Source organism: Phocoena phocoena, chromosome 3 (genome assembly GCF_963924675.1).
Source record: "Phocoena phocoena chromosome 3, mPhoPho1.1, whole genome shotgun sequence".
In the NCBI taxonomy this organism is placed as follows: Eukaryota; Metazoa; Chordata; class Mammalia; order Artiodactyla; family Phocoenidae; genus Phocoena; species Phocoena phocoena.
The window spans coordinates 120702534-120724396 of NC_089221.1; positions in this window are offsets into that span (position 1 = coordinate 120702534).

Genomic DNA, 21863 nt, shown 5'->3' on the forward strand with positions numbered 1-21863 from the left:
TTAGAAGTCCATCTTTTTTATTAGAAATAATGCCTAATAATGCTGTAAGTCTTGACTGGGTCATTCTGTAGAGCAAATGGAGAGCAGTGAGGAGTGAGGGTATGAGTTATGAAAATGGTAAGTGGAGAAAGATTTTACAGAGGGAACATTGGGGGCTCCCAAGAAGAAATGACTATCTGCGTATGGATGGCATTAGAAGAATAAAACATAATTTTAATTTATTTTATTTTTGGCTGCACTGGGTCTTTGTTGCTGCACCCAGGCTTTCTCTAGTTGCGGCGAGTAGGGGCTACTCTTCGTTGCGGTGCACTGGCTTCTCAATGCGGTGGCTCCTCTTGTTGCGGAGCACTGGCTCTAGAACGCAGGCTCTAGAGCACAGGCTCGGGAGTTGTAGCACACGGACTAGTTGTTCCATGGCATGTGGGATCTTCCCAGACTAGGGCTCGAACCCGTGTCCCCTGCGTTGGCAGGTGGATTCTTAACCACTGCACCACCAGGGAAGCCCAAAACATAATTTTAGATATTACTTCTGTCTTAAAAAGAACTTTAAACTATACATGCTAAAAAAATACTTATTTTTAAAAATCCAAACATACAGAAGACAGAAATACATAAATTAAAAAGTAAAAACTCTCCCCCATATGATCCCATCTTGCAGGTGTAACAGTTTTAACGAGTTGGTGTGCACTCTTTCAGACCCTTCTTGTCTATGCATGTGCACACAGTTTCTTAAGAAAACAAAAATGGGATTTTACTATACATTTTTTCAACTTTATTCATCAAATAAGATATTTCTGGACATCTTTCCATAAAATATTTTCAGGTAATACCAGCACAGCTTTCTACTGTTTGGCTCTAATTTATTTAACCTTTCCCTTATTGACAGATACTTAAGTTGTTCCCAATTTTTCACAATTTTCAGCCATGCTGCAATGAATATCTTTGTATCTATATCTTTATGCACCATTGTGAAAGTATTTCTGTAGTATAGAATTGGAATTACTCAGGCAAATGTGATTCACGACAACCATCAAGCACCCAAATGTGCCACACCAATGGGCTTATTAAAAAACTGCCTATTACCAGCTCAATTTCTACTTTCATCTTCCTCTAGGCATTCTAGAAAAATTCAGTTAGAGCACTAGTCACGGATGGCTATACAAAACAAGCTACCACCTGAAGATCCTTCACGTCTTGCTTATGGATCCAGTTTTGCTGGATGCATCCTTATGTTAACTTATTATAAATTCAAGAGGATTGGTTTACATATGAACTAAGAAGAGTCACCTGCATGGGATCATTTAGGGGCACCACAAGGCTTCTGATGCTCCATCTCCATCCTATGACGGTACCTGGTATGTCTCCTACGATAACCAGACGGGGTAGATACTGTTCACGCCTGCCACACGTTCACTCTCCACATATGGTACTAGGACCTCAATTTTCCTTTGGAAAACCATCCTCTTCCCAACTTGAGTCCATGTGTTTGTGGTGGGATTAACCCCATCCCAAACTCTATAGATGGGCTAGGACCGGCCTTAGGTCAGAGATGGACATGAGACAGGCACAAATGAGCCTTCATTCTAAGACCTTCAGGGACTTGCCCTTTTGCAACAGGAGTAGCTAAGCTGATAAGCTTCCAGCTTGGAGCAGCTGTATTCTACTACTTAGAACCTCCGTCAGAAAGAGGTTTACAAAAAAATAAGAAAAAGGAAAGGGATCTGAAGATAGATAGATTCTCAATTACATAATATGAATGTCTAGATCCTCAGGCTAGGGCTACCCCTAGACTTGACAATTACACACTCCGATAAATTCTTTTTTTTTTTTTTTTTCCCTTCTGCCAGTTGGTGTTAGCTCTTTAACACTTGCATCGGAAAGGATCCTGACATAAGAAGTAAAGGTCTCAAACACAGGGTGCTGCTCCTTCTGGAAGAGAGAGGCAGGCTAAGGTTACTAGGCATCTAGGGTGACCCCAAAAGAGAAGCCAGAGAGAGAAGCCAGTTGAACACCTGAAAATAAACTTTACCTGCTTCATGAGTTTGGCTAGAGTTTCCAGTTAATGATTAACTAGGTGAGATGGTCAAGCTCCTTCTTTATTTAAAACACATGTCTATAAATGAGAACATCAACCTGCAGTTAATTCACTCATGCTGGCTACATCTGCCTCAGATTTCCTTTTCTTTTTTTTATTAATATAGAAATTGCTTCTCTATTTTAGGTTGTGCTTTAAAAGAAAAAAATAAAGCCTGGTAATATTCCAAAAGAAATGTCTTATCTAGTTTCTCTTTAGGGAAGCCTAAATTATTACTCTGCTTTCCATACTGATTTGTTTATAGTAGACTTGATAATATATTAACTTAAATACAGTACCTGTAAATACAGCTTAGTGAAGTATATATTAAAATATTTTTATATCTTCTTCTAATTTGTGTTTTTGAAACTAACTTGATAGCTGAAGGAAAACCTCCAATAATATGAAAAACCAATCGTCAGTTGAATTAAATCCACAATACTTATACAAATATTGCTATCGTTTTCCATATGCAAACTTTATACTTTTCTCTCATCTGTAGCAGGGGAATGAGAGGTGGTGGTAGATAGGGATATCATTAATTGGATTCAGTAAACATTTATTGAGTTATTAATAGCTCTAGCTCTCTCTGAAACAAACTTGAGACTGTACCTCTTAGTAGACATGCGTCTTTAGGCAAGTTAGCCAACCTCTCTGAGTCTTAGTTTCCTTATCTGAAAAATAAAGGTAATAATAGTATTTGCTTCATAAGTTTCTTATACAGCTTAAACAAGCTATTCTATGTTAAGCATTAAGCACAGTCTCTGACGTTTCATAAGTACTGTTATGTTACATGATTATTGTTGTCACTAAGCCCTGTGCTAATGACTGGCAATGTAAGGAAACCAACAAATCATAAGCCCTACAGAACGTGAGATGGACACATAGGCATACGCCAATCAGAAAGGACACACACACACACACACGCGCGCGCGCGCACTGTACTAGCTTCCTTCAAATTGAACCACTTTCCTCCTTACATCATGGAATGTGAAGTAAGACTTGCTGAGCACCTGCTGGGGATTCTGTAAAAGAAATTCAGCTGGAAAATTTCACTGTATGATTTATCAGGCTCCCCAAAGCTTTGGGGTTCTATAATTGTATAAACCACACAAGTTACAGATCACTGTGGGATTTTATCCTTCTAAAACCCAAGAGAACCACAGATGTTCCCAATCCAGCTGAGCATGCTCAAATAGAGAAAGACATTTAAAAGCACAGAAGTTGATTACATGCTCTTTAACCAGCAAAATTCCACAGCCAAAAAAAAGAAACACACAGAGAAATGGAATGATTTGACTGGAGTCTTCAATGATTTGCCAAGGAACCAAAATGAACATGCAAGCCTTCCTGATTCCTGGTCCAGTTCTCTACACAGTAAACATAGTGACACATAATCTTCAGATGTCAATATTTACCTTTTATGAATTTATTGTTGGCCATGTGTCGACCCACAAATTCATTTGTTTACTTACATCAGTGCCATCAAAACCTCTTTCAGGGGTTTTCCTGGTGGCGCAGTGGTTGAGAATCCGCCTGCCAATGCAGGGGACACGGGTTCGAGCCCTGGTCCGGGAAGATCCCACATGCCGCGGAGCAACTAAGCCCATGTGCCACAACTACTGAGCCTGAGCTCTAGAGCCCGTGTGTCACAACTACTGAAGCCCGCGCCTAGAGCCCGTGCTCTGCAACAAGAGAAGCCACTGCAATGAGAAGCCCGGGCACCGCAACAAAGAGTAGCCCCCGCTCGCCACAGCTAGAGAAAGCCCGCGCAGTAATGAAGATCCAATGCAGCCAAAAATAAACAAACTCACTTGACCATCAATGTTTGTACAATACAGTGGACAAAGCACTGAGCAGGGGGACAGGGACTGGGTTTCAGTTTTGACTTTGGGGACCGCTTCTTGCCTCACCCTCAACTACATGATCTTGGGAACGTTTCTTTTCCTCTTTTCAACTGTCTTTCTCCGCTCTGGTCCCTGGACTTCTCCTCCTTATCTCTTTCAACCCATGCAGAAGTAATCCTGTTCCTAGCTGCAGAGTTTTTACTGGACAGCCCATATTTATTGGCCTCCTCCTGTATGCCTACATGTAAGGCACTGCAGATAGAGATAAATAAGGGAAGCTTCTGACCGTCAAAGCTCTCCCAGTGAAGAGGGGTCAGAAACACAAACAGATGATGTGACACAGTAAATGCAGTAATGAAGATGTGTACAGGGTGTGACAGGAACAAAGGAGGTCAGGGATCAGGGAAGGTTCTGGAGGAGGCATATTGAGACTTAAAGGATGAACAAGAGTTGGTGTTGAGTAGGGGCAGATAGATATAGTGTGAGCCTCTTGAGAGATGACAAAGGTCATGATGTGAGAAAGGAACTGGCTTGGACTAGGGCAGAACCAGAAAGGACACAGGCTCTGATGCTTCTGATCTGATATGTGATCTTGACTTAGTTACCTCAGTTTCCCAGTCTATTAAATGGGCATAATGATTGGATTCTCTCTTAGGGCTGTTGTGAGGATTCAATGAGATTATTTATGCTAATTTTAGCACAGTACTTGATACTAATAACAGTAGTAGTAATAGTTAATAGTAATAATAATAGTAGTATTACCAATTTACTGTCACCAAGAACATATGTGTCCCTCTTCCAAGGACACAAGCATATTCATATCCTGCTATTAAATGTATTTTTGTTTATAAATATTTTTAGGGATAACACCTGAGTATTTGAAGCACTGTGCTTGAAATGTGAACATTTCATGCAAAGCGTGAAGAGATCATAGAGGAGCCATTAATTATAATGGTTTCCCCTGGATCAGTAGTTGTCAACTGGGGGTAATTTTTGCCCAGTGAACAGTTGGTGATGCCTGTTATCACAGCTGGAAGGGGGGGGAATCTCACTGGTATCTGATGGGTAGATGCCAGAGATGCTACCAAACATCCCACAATGCACAGGACAGTCACCATGACAAAGAATTATCCAGCCTAAAATGCCAGTAGTGTGGAGCTTGACAATCCCTGCCCTAGATGTAACCCACTCACTGCTGGCTTTCAGTCACCATCAGGAAACACAGCAAAGCAATGTTTCTAAAGATCCTAAGGTCAGATGCAAAAGTATATCCTCCAGACATTTTACATGTTTTAACATCTCCAGAGATAAAGGGGGCTCCTTCAGAGCTCCTGGTAGCATCGTTCAAACTTTTCTTGCTACCAAAATAGTGGTAATTTTAAAAAGTCATTTTCCCCTACCTAGGTAACTCAGGACAAATACATTCTTTTTTTTTTGGATGGTTGCTTTAATGAAATTTACCAAAAAGAGACTCAATTAACCCTAATTTGGGAGTCTTAGACACTTGGAACAGTCTTGGCTTGTCTCCACTGCCACAGGAGTCCAAATGACCAGCCACCCATGGTGCCCCCTGTAGTCTCTGGGAGGAGGGAGCTAAGCGCCCTTTGGGCTCCCATGGTCTTTCTAACATTCCTACCAGAGCTGGGTCAGCAACAGGGGGCCTCAGAAGGGTTTGTGTGTTCACTTCTCTCAAATGAAAATTTGCAACTAAGTCACTTTTTTTTTTTTTTTTTTGGCCACACCGTGCACCACGTGGGATCTTAGTTCCCCAGCCAGGGATGGAAACTGTGCCCCCGGAATTGAGAGTGCAGAGTCTTAACCACTGGGCCTCCAGGGAAGTCCCTCCAAGTAGCTTTTCTAAATCGCACCATTAATGGCCTCATCCTTCATTCCTTCTTTTTATCTTTCGTCTAGAAGCAGCCTGAGAGTGTGAGCTCTTGTGCAAAAGTTCCTGGGTTTGAATCTGGCTCTGCCATTTGTTACCATGTGACCTTGGCAAGCTTCTTAACCTCTGTGTACCTCAGATTCCTTACCTGTAAAACGAGGGAAGACAATAGTACCTGCCCCATAGGATTGTTATGAGAATTAAGTAAGTTCTTATACATAAAGCATCTAGAACACAGCCTGGCATATAAGAAGAAGTAAATAAATGTTACTTCTTTCTCTTACTATTCGTACTTATTTGCCCTTATGGTTCATTTATTTGCTCGTAGGATGCTCTGAAATCCTATCATTTTAGGTATGATGAGGACTTGGTAGGAGGTACATGTCATTGCAGGATATGCCATACAGTCACAGCCAGGGCCAGCTGGGGGCCAAAGTAGGGGGTGGCTGACATGTTCATTGCTTGGTCAGTTCTACTTCTTGTTTAGACCACCAGTAGCTTGTGTTTTTCTTTTCCCCTCATCTTTACTAGTACCCAGTTTTCTCTTGCTTTTCCTGGCATTTCCTCCCAAGCGTGACATCACAGCAAAATCCTCCTTGCTTTGACCCTCCATTGTGTTTTATTTGGCCATTCCTTACAGCATCGGTTTCCAACTGAGCGCTCCACCAAATCATTTGGGAATTTGTTTAAAGTACAGGTATCTGGGCACCACCTCAAACCTACTGAACCAGTCTCTAAAGGGAGCCCAAGGATCTTTATTTTAGTCTTTATTTGAGAGGCAGCCTGGCATAGTATTGAAGAACATGACCAAGGAGCCAGACTGCCTAGGCTACTTGCTAGCTGTGTGACTTTGTTGAACTCTGTCACTCACGTTCTTTTTTGAAATTAATTTATTAATTTTTGGCTGCATTGAGTCTCTATTGCTGCACGGACTTTCTCTAGTTGCAGCGAGCGGCAGCCACTCTTCGTTGCGGTGCACAGACTTCTCATTGCGGTGGCTTCTCTTGTTGCGGAGCACGGGCTCTAGGTGCACGGGCTTCAGTAGTTGTGGGTGCTGGCTCAGTAGTTGTGGCTCACGGCTCTAGAGCGTAGGCTCAGTAGTTGTGGCACACGGGCTTCGTTGCTCCGCGGCCTGTGGGATCTTCCCGGACCAGGGCTCGATCCTGTGTCCCCTGCATTGGCAGGCGGATTCTTAACCACTGCACCACCAGGGAAGCCCCTTCACTTAGGTTCTCATCTGTAAAATGGGGAGTATAAGAGTACTTATCTCATAGGGTTGCTGTGAGAATGCATGAGATAACGCCTCTTAAAACAATGCCTGGAACATTATAAACATTTAGTAAGTGTTAGCTATTTCTTTTCTCTTTCTCTTTTACTTTGCTTCCCTTCTCAAGTATCCTCCCTTCTTTCATTATTGTCTTCTCTCTTTCCAACAAACACATATTGGCCCTCTACTCAGGACATGACTTTGGGGATCCAGAGACAAATTGGACATGATTCTAGTCCTCTATGGGGTTATAGTCTAATGGGGGGAAATAGACACATAAACAAATAAATATAATAAAATGTTCCAGGTGCTGATAGATGTATGTACAGTGTATGAATGAAGAAGTTACTGGTTTTCTTAGAAAGGAGAAAGGGTTGAGGAAAGGCTCAAAAGAAGAAGTGACTTTGGCATTCAGAATTAGATTAGAGATTAAACCAATCCAGTCTCTGCAAGAAACATTTCAAACGTAGCATATACCAAGCACAGGTCACAGTGCCTGCTTGAAACTGTCTTTCTTTAGTGAGTTGCAGCTTCATTTTTAACTTGATGTTTTAAAAAGTTATTAACCCAGAAGAGCAAAATAATCTTTTAAGAGGAGAGTAAAGTTGGAGGACTCATAATTCCTGACCTCAAAACTTCCTACAAGGTCATAGTAATCAAGATAGTGTGGAATGGCATAAGGATAGACATTTAGATCAATGGAATAGAACTGAGAGTCCAGGAACCTTTATGTCCATGGACAACTGATTTTTGCTGAGAATGTCAAGACTATTCAATGAAGAAAGAATCATCTTTTCAACACATGGTGCTGGGACAACTGGATAGCCATATGCAAAAGAATGAAGTTGGATCCTTACCTCATATCATATATAAAAATTAACCCCAAATGGAACGAAGAATTAAATGTAAGAGCTAAAACTATAAAACACTTAGAGAAAACACAGGTGTAAATCTCCATAACCTCGGATTAAGCAATGGTTTCTTGGATATGATACCAAAAGCACAAGCAAACAAGGAAAAAAATTGATAACCTGGACCACAACAAAATAAAAAACTTTTCTGCTTTGAAGAACACAACAAAAAAATGAAAAGACAACCCACAAAATGGAAGACATATTTGAAAATCATGTACCTGATGAGAGTCTAGATGCAGAATATATTAGTAACTTTTACAACTCAATAATAAAAAGACAACTTTATGTTTTAAAAATGGCCAAACGACTTGAATAGACAGTTCTCTAAAGAAGACACACAAATGGTCTATAAACACGTGAAAAGATGCTCCGCATCATTAGTCATTAGGGAAATGCAAACAAAAAACACATGACATATCTCTTCAAACCCACGAGGATAGCTAGAATTAAAAAATCAAAAAGGAAAATAATAAGTGCTGGTAAGGACGTGGAGAAACTGGAACTCCCAAACATTGCTGATGGGATTATAAAACGGTGCAGCCACTGTGGCAGTTCCTTAAAAAGTTAAACACAGAGCTGCCATATGACCCAGCAATTCTACTCCTAGGTATCTACCTAGGAGAAATAAAGACATATATTCACACAAAAACTTATACACGGCAGTTCATAACAGCATTATTCATAATAGCCGAAAAGTGGAAACAACCTAAATGTCCATCAACTGATGAATGGATAAACAAAATGTGGTGCATCCATTCAACAGAATTTTATTCAGCCATAAGAGGGAATAAGTACTAATTGATATATACTATAACATGGATGAACCTTTAACACACTATGTTAAGTGAAACAAGACAGACACAGAAGGCCATATATTATATGATTCCATTTATGTTAAATGTCCAGAATAGGCAGGTCCACAGAGACAGAAAGTTGATTAGTGGTTGCCAGGGGGTTTCAGAAGAAGGGAATTGGGAGAGACTGCTAACAGGTGCAGGTTTTATTGTTGGCGTGATAGAAATGCTCTGGCACTAGATAGTGGGGATGGTTGTACAAAATTAAGACTCTACTAAATACCACTGAATTGCACTTTAAAAAGTGGTTAAGTTTACGTTATGTGAATTATGTCCATGGTAATAATAAAAAAGAAAAATATTATTAAAAACCAAAAACATATGCTTTCTATTTTCTTTGGAATGTTGCTACATTGATACAGATCAGCTAAAAGAATAAAGCACAAGAGTTATTCCATTAAAATTTGTTTTATAAGAATACATGTGTTCCATCCTAGGTGAGAAGTTAAGGTTCATTTAGATTATGATCAAGAGTAGTTTAGAGGGCAAGGGAGGGCCAAGTTTAAAGGACCTGATTGTTAAGAGTCTGTTGACTAATTTTTAAATTCCCACGTGATAATTCATCTGCTCATTAAAGCAGCACTTTGAAAAAACGAAGTTTATTACAACTTTATGGTGCACTAATTCGTGGGTCAAACACTGTCCCAAAGTCACAAGTTCGTCCTTTTGAGAGATGTGCAGGCTCTGGAGGGCACTGAACAGCTGTGTATCTGGGGCTAGCCCATGGGGCCCCGTGATTACTGGCTCCCCCAACATGTTTCACAGTGAAGTACCCCGCTTGTTCTCTGGGTGGTGTATCCATGTTAGTAGGTGGAGGATTTGACTTGTTCATGGGGATGTAATTCATAAATTGTACGGATCCCGTTTTGTTTACCGAAGCAGACCTTTTCCTCCATTGCTGCTTTCTTTGAAGGAGTTCAAAAGTTGGATGCTCTCCCCGTGAACATTTCTAACCCTTGAGTAAGAGCCCTGGTCCACACTGTTAGAGACAAGGATTTTCATTGTTTAGTGGGACAAACTGTGTTCTTCTTAAACATTCCACTTCAGATATGGCTGCTTTCTTTCCTTTTTTTTTTTAAAGGAGGATATAAATAAGGATTCTGAAGCACTTTGCATATTATTAGGTAAGGATGACTAATCATGTTTGGGGACTGCCCTGATGGTGGGGTGGAAGGAATTACCCTCATAGTTTGACTATGAAATTCACTTAAAATAGATGCAAAGTCATCTAAAGGGGCAGAATGGCAGATAAGACCAGATGCAGAGGGAAAAGAGAGTTGGCAAAACAAAACTCAGAACTGCTTTCTTAGGCCCCATCTAGGAGATAACAGGATTTGGGAATTCCTGTTTTAGCAGGAAGGCCATGGCCAGGGTGGAAGTGGGTGGAAGGTTGTAACCAAAGGACTTTGTGAGATGAGGACCGGCTGGCAATATCACTCTTCTGTGAAACGGTTGCACCTTAAAACTGGATTTTCTGCCTTCCTTTCCCTCATGGATTTAACGTCCCCTAGCAACCTTCTGAGCATATTTGCCTTCTTTGGGACACCATGCTGTAGCAGTCAAGAGCCCCGACTCTAGTTTGTACCATGTGGTTCAGTTCCTGGCTCTACCGCCCACTAGCTTTGTCATCTTACAAGTTACATAACCTCTGGCTTTCTCTGTAAAGGGGGCTTAACCACGGTTCCTACCTGATAGGCTCGTGGTTAAGATTACACAAGGTAATCAGGCTGAGTGCTTCATACCGTACTCGGCACATGTTAGTAGACGCCAACCATTATGATTATTGTTATGTTATTCCAATGTAGGTATGTCGATGGGGACAGCTCACTGGTGGCAACTACGGTTTTCACTGACAGTCACTAAGCTGGGCTTCTGACTTAACACAGTTATCATTTGAACTTAGTGTAAGTCTGACAGGAAGAAAGAGATGTGGGCCGACAGATCTGGAGTTCTGATACTGCCTTGGATTAATACTAAAGCCACGGCAAATTCACCAAGGTTATAAATGCTGCCACCTGAGGCGCCTTGGGGTCTGGCTGTTGATACCACCTCAGTCAGAAGCTTGCTCTGAGTTTCCATAGGAGGAGGCACTACAGAGGAAGTAATCAAGGGCGACCAGTGGTTCACATGGTGATTGAAAACTGAAATACTGGTCGACTGAGGGCTTATTCATACCAGATCATACTCTTTCCAAAACCCTATGAAGGCTTCCCTTCTGCTTTTCGGGTAAAAGGAAAACTTCATGCTGGGGTCCACAAGGTCTTTCCTATGGGGCAACTTCTGCCTTTCCAGCCACATGGTACAACTCTTCCTTGCTTGCTGTGCTCCAGTCCAGGGGCTGGCAAACTACAGCAAAGTTTCATAAGGTTGCACTGGGATATAGCGCACGCATTTGTCTGCATACTGCCTAGGGCTGCTTTCATGCAGCAGTGGCAGAGGTGGGCGGCTGAGACTGAGACTACAAGGCCCACGATGTCACATGGTAACACCTCACTGCAGGGGACCTGGGACACGGGGTCCACTTGTGGGTCCAAGGAGAAATGGTTTTGTTCATCAGCTAACAATTTTTGCCACGAAAACAAAGCTATGCTCTTGGTGTGTGCGGGGGGGGGGGGGGGGGGGGGGGCGGGTCTTGAAATTCCCATTGCCCTTACCATTCAATTTAGCATGCCATTCCCTACCAGGTCCCTGGGGCACACTGCAGAAATGACAACTTCCAGGTGCACATTTTGAAAAACACTGACTTTACTAATTTGCTTGGGCCTTTTGAATAAAGTTACCTCGGTATTCTGGTAACATTTGTAACTCCGTGATATAGACATACTCACACCACCAGCGCTTTAAGAACATTCAACGGGAAGCCAGTGACTTCCAAACAGCTTCACCCTGAGTCTAAACCCACTGCTTAATAGTAAGTTACAATGACAATAATAGTAACTAATGCATGCTACATGCTTTAAAAGCATGATCTTACCTAATCCTCACCTATGAGGTGCTTTTGTTACCCATTTGATAGATGAGGAAATGGAGGAAAAGAGAAGTTAAGTAACTTGCCTAGGTTACATAATAAGTAATGAACGATGGATCCAGAAATCAAAATCAGCTGTCTGAGGCAGAGCACTGATGAATTCACTTAGCTCTATAAGCACATTATATGGTTACACGAATGCCTCATCTTGTGTAGGAGTTTACCGTTTACAAAACCGATGAGGTTATCCTTGTTGTCTAGATAAGGAAACTGAGGCAGGTAAGTTAAGTGATTTGACAAGGCAATGTATCCACTTTAAGATAGAAGAACATTAGGAACTGGGTGTCTGGATTCCTCCCACCAGAAACAAAAGCTGAAGTGGACCCATGTGCTGCTGCCTGTTCTCCAGCCCAGTCACCCACCTAGAACCTGGAACCACATCACAACCGGCTGTTCGCATGACATTATACCCACAAATGCCAAATATCTATCCCTTGAGAAAGAAGTTCTGCTCCTAAGTATATGTCCTACCTCACTAAGAATAAGAGAGGCACTGTGTGCTAATAAAAAACTAGAAAGCACCCTAATCTCAACCAGTGGGAGAATGGTTAAATAAATTATGTTGCATCCATAAGATGGAATGCTGCCATCATAAATCATGATTTCCCCTTAAAGGAAAATGACATTTTTTCTTCTCTAGCTAGGACAGGTAACGAGAACTAACAAAGGGTCAAAGAGGATTTTTGCATGTGAACATGCAGGTTTTGCTTAACTCTGTATCGATTTAATACAAAGAATATGCTATACCTGAAACATTGTGGTCTACTGTTATTTAATAAACAAACCTCTCTAAAAAAACCCCATGATTTCCTAATTACCTGGGAAAATGCTTACAATAAAATAATAAGTATAGGTATACTTATTGTATTATACTTACTAGTAATACATATTTATATATACATATATATCGGTATGTATAAATTGTGTGTGTATAAAACACATATAATACTGTCTTTTAAAAATATATCTTTACTGGGGCTTCCCTGGTGGGGCAGTGGTTAGGAATCTGCCTGCAGGGCTTCCCTGGTGGCGCAGTGGTTAAGAGTCTGCCTGCCGATGCAGGGGACATGGGTTCGTGCCCTGGTCTGGGAAGATCTCACATGCCGCGGAGTGGCTGGACCCGTGAGCCATGGCCACTAAGCCTGCGTGTCCGGAGCCTCTGCTCCACAACAGAGGAGGCCACAACAGTGAGAGGCCCGTGTACCGCAAAAAAAAAAAAAAAAAAAATCTGCCTGCCAATGCAGGGGACACAAGTTCGAGCGCTGGTCCAGGAAGATCCCACATGCCGCAGAGCAACTAAGTCTGTGCGCCACAACTACTGAGCCTGCGCTCTAGAGCCTGCGAGCCACAACTACTGAAGCCCGCGCGCCCTAGAACCCGCGTGCCACAACTACTGAGCCCACGTGCCACAACTACTGAAGCCCACGCTCCTAGAGCCGGTGCTCTTCAACAAGAGAAGCCACCACAATGAGAAGCCTGTGCACCTCAAGGAAGAGTAGCCCCTGCTCACCACAACTAGAGAAAGCCCGAGTGCAGCAACGAAGACCCAATGCAGCCAAAAATAAAAATAAATAAAACAAATGAATTTTTAAAAATCTTAATGTATTTCATGCCTTTATATTAGATTATGTTTTCTAAAATATATTAATTTATGCTAAATAATTTCAAAGGAAATGCACTAAAATATTAACCGTGGTTATCTCTCAGAAGTGGATGACAGTTGATTATTATTTCCTTCAGCATATTTTTCTGTAATTTTCTACTTCCTCCAATAAAGATATATTACTTTTATGAGGAGAAAAGTTTAACAATGCATGTTATTTTAAGGAAAGATATTGGTAGCTTATATTTCACAGCCTGTCTCCTCAACCAGGTCCCACTCTGTTTGGGAGTGTTGAGCATTTACATGCCAACACTAAAAACACATTCCCATTTTGAACTTGCAGATAATTCTAACTTCCACTTAGGAACTCACAGTTAACCATTAGTACCAGCTAAACAAGTCCTGAATTCAATCATCTACAATGTTCCTTGAGCAGAGATGTGGGGAGAAGAGAGGAGGTTTTAGTCTTTGTGGCTTCATGGGATGGACGGTTGGTTGTCCTTTCAGGGGAGAAGAGGGAAAAGGTTCAGATGTGGTTTAGGACAACAGAGTCCAGGACCTGGTGTAGACTGTGGCTCCGGAGCTTCTAGGAGGGAACTAGTCCACTCCCTTTCCCAATGCATTCATTTGTCTCTACTGACTTTCAATAGAAGGGCTCTGGAACCTCCCGAGAAAAGACTGGAATCCTGCCCACCAATGCACTGCAAACCAACATCTGCAAAACGAGGTGCTCCCAGGTGGAGGACATATTGTAGAGGAACAGGAGCCTCCAGGGAAGAACGAAACTGGCACTGCAATTCCAGGAGTAAAGGCTGACAGTAGTGGAGAGTGGGAATTACAGGTAGTCTCTCAACTGATCCCAGAACCTCTCCAGATCCGGGCAGCCTGGGGCATGTTTGCAACCTTGGAGAAAGGCACAGTGGGTGTGACTTGGGAGAATGATAACCCTATAACGGTAGAAACACATTGGTACTCAAGCAACTTTGCAGCGGGCCCCCTAGCTGAGTGTACTACAGCAACGACATCCTCTGACTTTGAATCCCAGTTATCCTGGCTTGGGCACAGAGATGACTCTCCCCGAGGAGATGAGAGCAGCTGCAAGGGTGACAGCAGCAGAGTTTCAACCTTGGAGACGCAGTGCTCGGGGAGAACTGTCAGGGTGTGGGCTGACACTGCCCTGCTTGGCTCCCACACCTCCTGTGGGGAAGCCCTACCACGAGCCACTGTGACCTCTGAGGTTGAGCCAATGTGCCGTGGGACTTTTGGCTGAATGTCACCCCGAGCGTCCTCCTCTTGCTTTGCTGAGCAGGGACGTGATAAGAGCTTCCAGTTTAGGGAACTGGCAGGTATTCCAAATTCACCAGGATTGCAGGTGATGGTCACTGTAACAGCCACGGGGATGGGGACAGACTTCTAGCCCCGAGGAGCATCTTTGGGGAAGCGTCAGAGTCTCAGTCCATGGATTCCCGCCATGGTGGGGACACTCAGCCAAATTATTTCTGATCACATGTCAGTATCCCTGGGCATTTCCAGAAATATTTAGGGGAAAAGAACTCTGTAAAAGGCTGAGGTAATGTACTAGAGAAGCATGAGATGCTTGGGGGGAGTTTGTTTAAACAAAGCAAGCCAAAGGGGCTATTAAGGCATGCTGTTCTCCATGAATTCAACATTTTTCTGAAACAGTTTGGTTTCCGTAGCTACTTGTTGCAATTATTTCATGGAGGTGCCCTTCTAGGACTGCATTATTATTAGATGAGAGAGACACTATGATGTGAGGCAAATCTGGATAATATTTCACAATAGACAGAATTTATTTTTGGAGGTTCTCCCTGCAAGGGATCTTCTCAATCTGTCCACAACATACTCAGCAACTCCCCAGCTGTCGCGTCCTCTGCCCCATATTTATTCTTTCCTTCCTCCCATTCAAACTTAAGTCAGCTATAATGGCAGAAAGGCAATCTGATATGTAAATTCACCTAAAATGGCAAATGACCGACAGTAGCTCGAGTCAGAGTTTCTGTTTTAAAGGAGTATGTCTGGGGTCCACGACGCCTGAATAGGGAAGAATCAGACTAACTGTGAAATCCTTTCATCATAAGAGGCCATTAGAGGGAGACTTTTGGGCAGGGGAGCTTCCTGGAATCTATTAATGATACCCCAAAGTCAACTCAGCTGACTCATAAAGTTAACTCTGAAGGTGCTTATGACATTAACTAATAATCATAGTCCCTAAGCCTGAGCTGCCTAAATTCTAGAGTTTTGTTCAACACCTCCTTTTGAAGTAAGTAGAGAGGAAATGAACACCCCTAATTCTCAGCCAAGATACTGAGGACCTGAGAGGGCCCCTCACGTGCCCTAGTCTCTCACCTAGCAATGGGTGGAACCAGGACTAAACAGAGAGTCACCTCGTTAGGCTGAAAGGCCGGGTGTCCAGGAGAAGGGTGGCTATTCCTTGGCCCGATGGGTATCCTGGAATATGAGGTTGTAAGGGATTGACAGCACAGCTAAGTTTTCTGATCTGCAAGCCTCTCTCTCTCTCATGCCCCATCCCCATCCTTCAGCCAATCCTGCAGACTTCACGCTTGAGAACCTGCATGGAAACGACCACCTTCACCAGGCCCTCTGGTCCACCTCTACCCGAGGATTCACCATCTCTCATTTACAGGATAATTTTCAGCAACGGCTTCCTGACTGCCTCCCTACTTCCCCTCGCCTCGCTCCAGTCTGCGCACACACCAGCCAGAGGGATCTTGTTCAAACTGTCAGGTCATGGCAAGCCCTTGGCTGAAAACCCTTTATTGCTCCCTGTCTCACTCAGGGTCAAAGCCAGAGGTGACCCCCTGGCCCCTGGCGGCCTTGCTGGCCGCGTCTCCCCACCACCCCAGGTTCTGTGTGCTCCGGCCATGCTGTTGCTCAAATCTGCCAAGCACCTTCCTTTCTAATTGCTGTTCCCCTGCCCCGAGTCCCCCAGATAACCACATAACGAGCTCCTTCCCTTTATTCAGACATCTGTTCAAACGTCATCTCCTCAGAGAAGCCTCCCACCCACTCCATCTAAAACAGCCCCCTCCCAGCATGCTTTATCCCCTACGTTTTCCTTTTCTTCATAGCACTCTCCACCTGATGCACCATATATATTTTAAAAATGCCTTGTCTGGCTCTCTTATCTAGCACCATATGAGTTTCGTTATATCCTCACTGCTAGAAGAGCGTGTGGCACCTACTTGCTGAGTAAATGAAACCGAGAAACTCAGAGCGACACATTTCTTTTTAGATAAGAATGTTTTCTTCCTTTTCGTTTTAAACTACCCAGCTACACGATATCAGCCCTGTGATCAATTTTTTTTTTTTTTTCTGAAGCTCTGACCTCTGGGTCGCCTTTAGCAAGTAATGTGACTTTGTTAGAACTCACTTTACCCGGCTGTAGAATGGGAATGAAAATACCACCTCCCTCCCTTCCCTGACACTTGACTGAAGCAGCCTCTGACACGCCTTCTTTGTTCTTTGAGGGAAGGAGCCACACACAAGAAAATTCTCCCCATGAAGTTACGGTTAAAAGCCCCAAGAGGGTAGGAGCTGTACTTTGTTTCTCTCCATTCTTACACAAAGTAGGCCTCCATTAAGTGCCTATCAAAGTTAGTATCTGTGGGACATAAATTGCACCTGCTTCTGCAGCCCTGCTCACAGAAGCCGGCCCCTTTCTGGGCTAACGCTCAGAAATAGCAGAAGAACGAAATCTAGCTTAGTAGTGACGCAGATTCCTTTTTCCAGAGGAAGCCAACTGCACAGCCCTTGATGGACAAATGGTGACCATGGATGTGTTGTTTGCTTTGAACGTGGAGCAGGGAATTTCACAAGATGAGAAAAATTCAGATCAGAGGATTCTTCCTCCCGGCTATAACTTTTTTTTTTTTGGAGTGGCCCTGATTAATACCATGATTCTCTTAATTTGGGTGAATTTCCTTGTTCAGCTCAGAGCTACTGATTCAGCAGATACTCCCAGAGTCAGACCCTAGTGGAAACTAACATGTGATGTCAGGCACTTCCCCATGCTCAACAAGGATTTATAGATGAGTGCGTGGATACTCACACCACACTGTTTCTGTCTTCACCTCTTTGCCTTTCTTTCTTCTTCTCTTCCCTTTCTGACTCTTTTTTATCCCTTCCCCATTTATGCCCCAGTGCTCCTCTGAGACACGTGGGCATTTTATGGTTTTGTTGGTCTTGACAGATGACTGACCTTCCAAAGCCCAGTGATTTGGTATCAGAAGATCTAAGTCTTTTCCTTTTCTCCACGTTCTAAAGAAGCGTGTTGTAGTTTCCCCAGCAGAAGTGAAAGTGATTAGCGGGCGACTCAGATGTCTGCACAGGGCACAAGAATGAGGGGGAGAGGGGGCAAGACAGGAGGAAGAGGGGACTTTTGGAGGGGCTGAGAGCAAATCCCCGCACATGTTCTGACTACCCAGTGGAAAGAAATGAAATCCCGTGTTCCGGGGCAATATTGCCATTGTTGATAATTCTCTGTCATCCAGCAGGTGCCAGGATAAAAACCTTCATTTTGATTTTTATACATTCATTTTAACAACTGGGACTTCCTCATTTGCCTGAGGAGGAGGTATACAAGGGTGCACAATTTATAGTTAATTTGAAGATGAAGAAAATATTAGCATATCTTTTGTTGCCCCTAAAAACACAATACCTAAATTAGCACAGTGCCCTGATTGCCATCCCGTACACGCATTTAGATTGTAAATGAGCTCCATTTCAAGCACATTTGTAACGGTTGCGAAAGTGAGGGACCAATTATGTGGCCATATTGATACTAATGATGGTGACGTCCAGAGAACTGTCCCAGCCTAAGAACACCCACAGTGCAACCAACAATCATGGCTTCAGTCCCAATCAGAAGGTTTTCATTCAGTCTTAATCATAGTGGAATCTGTCAAATGGATTTGTTTCCAGAAAGCTTGCTCGACACAGGTCAAATGGCAGAAGTTGCAAAAATGTCATTGTTTTACATAAAATATATGCAGAAATTACACCTAGAAACTGTTGCCCTTTTATCCCGTTAACTGGCGTATACAAAGTAACAGCCAGGTCAAATGGTTACCATGGTGGCAACGATCATTTTATGGTACATTTGTAATTGTTCTAAAACAATTAATATGAAACAAAAGTGACCAGAATTAAGAGGTGATGTTTTGCTCAAGGAGGGGAAAAGATGACAATTCATTAAGAGCCTGAGAAGAAACTGGTTCTAAGAAACGTGTTACTGTATTTGTTGAAAGAATATTGTCAAGGTCTTTATCCATATTATGTGGCCCCACAGAACATAGCTTCTTTAGATTTTAGTCTTAGCTTCCACAATAGTGCTGGTTTATTTTAACCTTATAGAAACTGTAGGTTTTTATACATTATCATATTTTCTTCTTTGCTTTGGTTGGTAAGGAGCTCAAAACCAAACTTATAGACTATCTCTAATGACTGCAGAACTTCACGTTTGCATTTGTTTTTCTTTCTTTTTCTGAGGGAGGTGAGTGGCTGTGTATTAATTTTATCCTTCACTTTATTTTCTTATCAATATTTTCTCTTCACTCTGTTTCCTCCACTTGTTTCTTTTCTGCTTTTCTATTATATATATTCTTAAAAGCTATCATACAAGGATATGGAGCATGAATATATAAATAAATCTGGTCTCAAGGTGATAAATTTAACACATCCAAGTCATCATCCTGGTGCTACTATTTATCCTATCTTGCTATCTTTTTAGAACAATAAATTTAGAATGCTGTCCTCCTTCTTGAAGTTATAAAAACATTTTTCTGAATTAGCATATACTGAACTTAGGTTTTCCTCTTAGTCTTTTAAATTTTGTTGTCTCTTTTTTTATCCTTTGCCTCAAAATAAATTAATGTGAACTATTACCTTAAGTTCTATTAGTCATCAGCTTGGGGACATACTGCTGCTACACCGGCTACACTTATTTTTTTTAATTGTTCCAAGAGGGGTGATGAATCTATCCTGAGCCATCACATTCTTTTACTCTCTCTGTCTCCTTGCATTTACTTCTTTACTTTCCAACTCAACTTATCTAGTTATTATTTGGCCATTTCATATTCTCTCTCTCCCTCTCTCTCTCAACAATCCCCCCACCCCAACCTTTGCCTAGCTTTTTCCCTTTAGCTCTCTTTTTTTTAAAATGAAGTATAGTTGAGTTACAATGTTGTTTTAGTTTCAGGTGTGTACACCAAAGTGATTCAGTTATATATATATTCTTTTTCTGATTCTTTTCACTTATAGATTATTGAGTAGAGTTCCCTGTGCTATACAATACATCCTTGTTTGTTATCTATTTTGTATATAGCAGTGTGTATATATTAATCCCAAACTCCTAATTTATCCCTCCCCCCGTTCCCCATAATCATAAGCTTGTTTTCTATGTCTGTGGGTCTATTTGTGTTTTGTATATAAGTTTACTTGTATCTTTTTTTTTTTTTTTTTTTAGATTCCACATATAAGCAATATCATATGACATTTGTCTTTCTCTGTCTGGCTTACTTCACTTAGTATGACAATCTCTAGGTCCATCTATGTTGCTGTAAATGGCATTATTTCATTCTTTTTTATGGCTGAGTAATATTCCATTGTATATATGTACCACATCTTCTTGATCTATTCCTTTGTTGGTGGACATTTAGTTTGCTTCCTTGTCCTGGCTATTGTAAACAGTGCTGCAATGAACATGGGTGTGCATGTATCTTTTCGAATTATGGTCATATGGTAGTTCTATTTCTAGTTTTTTAAGGAACCTCTATACTTTTCTCCACTGTGGCTGTACCATCCCTTTATCTCTTTCCCCATCCATCCATCCATCCATCCATCCATCCATCTATCCATCCATCCATTCCCTCCTCCTTTCCTTCATCTCTCCCTCCCTCCCAAGTATGCTTCCCCAGTTTAAAAATAACAACAGAAGCTCATATACAATCAGGCCATGAAAACATAAATAAAATTCTAGAAACCATAGGAAAGGAAGAAGAAACATGTATAACAAAAATCTAGTTACAATGACAGTCAAACTCAGTCTGGACTCTGTAAGCTCATATGAAGGGAAAATCAGAATAGATTCTGTAAGGCCTAATGGCAGACAACTTGTATTAACATATTGGCTGTAAATATGACTGGACCTGGGGTGGGTGGAGGTAGAGAAGAAGAGGGTTGCGGTGGATCTTGAAGATTTATGTGACTATATAATGGAATGAAGGTAATGAGACCGTATTGAAATCATCGTGACTCCTCCCTTTCTTTCGTACCTCACATGCAGTCCGTTAACAAATTCTCTTATTTCTAGCCTCAGTATATCAGAATCTGCCACATAGTTCCTTCCCCAGTACTATCATGACACAAATCATCACCTCCTGCCTAGACTGGCATTGTCCCTTTTGGTGGGTCGGCCCCTGCCCTTGCCCTTCTTGCTGTTCTCGACCCAGCAGCCACTGTGATAGTGTGAAAATGTGGGTCACAGCCCTCTGCTCAAGCATCCCCAGTGTCTCGTCTTTTCATCTCACTCACAGTTAGAGCCAAAGTCCTTCCAATGGCTATTCAGCCCTACAAGCTCTGGGCACCAACCTCTCTGAGCTCTTCCCCTCACTCACAGTGCCTCCGCCACTCAGCCCAAAGGTCTCTCCTCAGGTTTGTTCCCTTTTCCTGAAAGATGTCTCAGATAAAGTCAGTACCCGCAGGTTCCACATCTGTGGATTCAACCAACTGCCAATGGCAATTCGATCGCTTTACATAAGGGACTTGGGCATCCATGGATTTTGGTGTCCACCGGGGATACTAGAACCAAGGGATCATATACCTGTGTCTCACTCCTTATCTCTTTCAGGTCTTTGCTCAAGTGTTTTCTCATCAGAGAGTCCATCTGCCTTGGTTCCTTATCATCTTACTGAAAATTAAGGCTCCTTTACTACCCCTGCCCTTTCTAGCCCCTTGTTTCATTTTCACAGTAGCACTTATTACTTCCTAACACACCATATGCGATCATACCAATTTATTTATGGTCTATCTCTGCCCACCCTCCCATCAGAATGCCAATTCTGTGAGGGCAGAGTTTTTAATCTGTGATGTTTATGCTGTATGCCTAACACCTAAAACAGTACCCAGTGGGTACTTAGCTCAATGCATACTTGTTGAATGAATGGATGAAACTAAATACTCTGACAGCATTGGCACCAATTCTAAACAGCTAAGATAATATAGCAGAGTGCCATTCAAAATAAATTAATAGAATGAAGCAAGTTCCCCATTGCCAAAGTAAAATAGAAAGTCAAAGCAATAACTGGGTCATTTGTAGAGACATGGATGGACCTAGACACTGTCATACAGAGT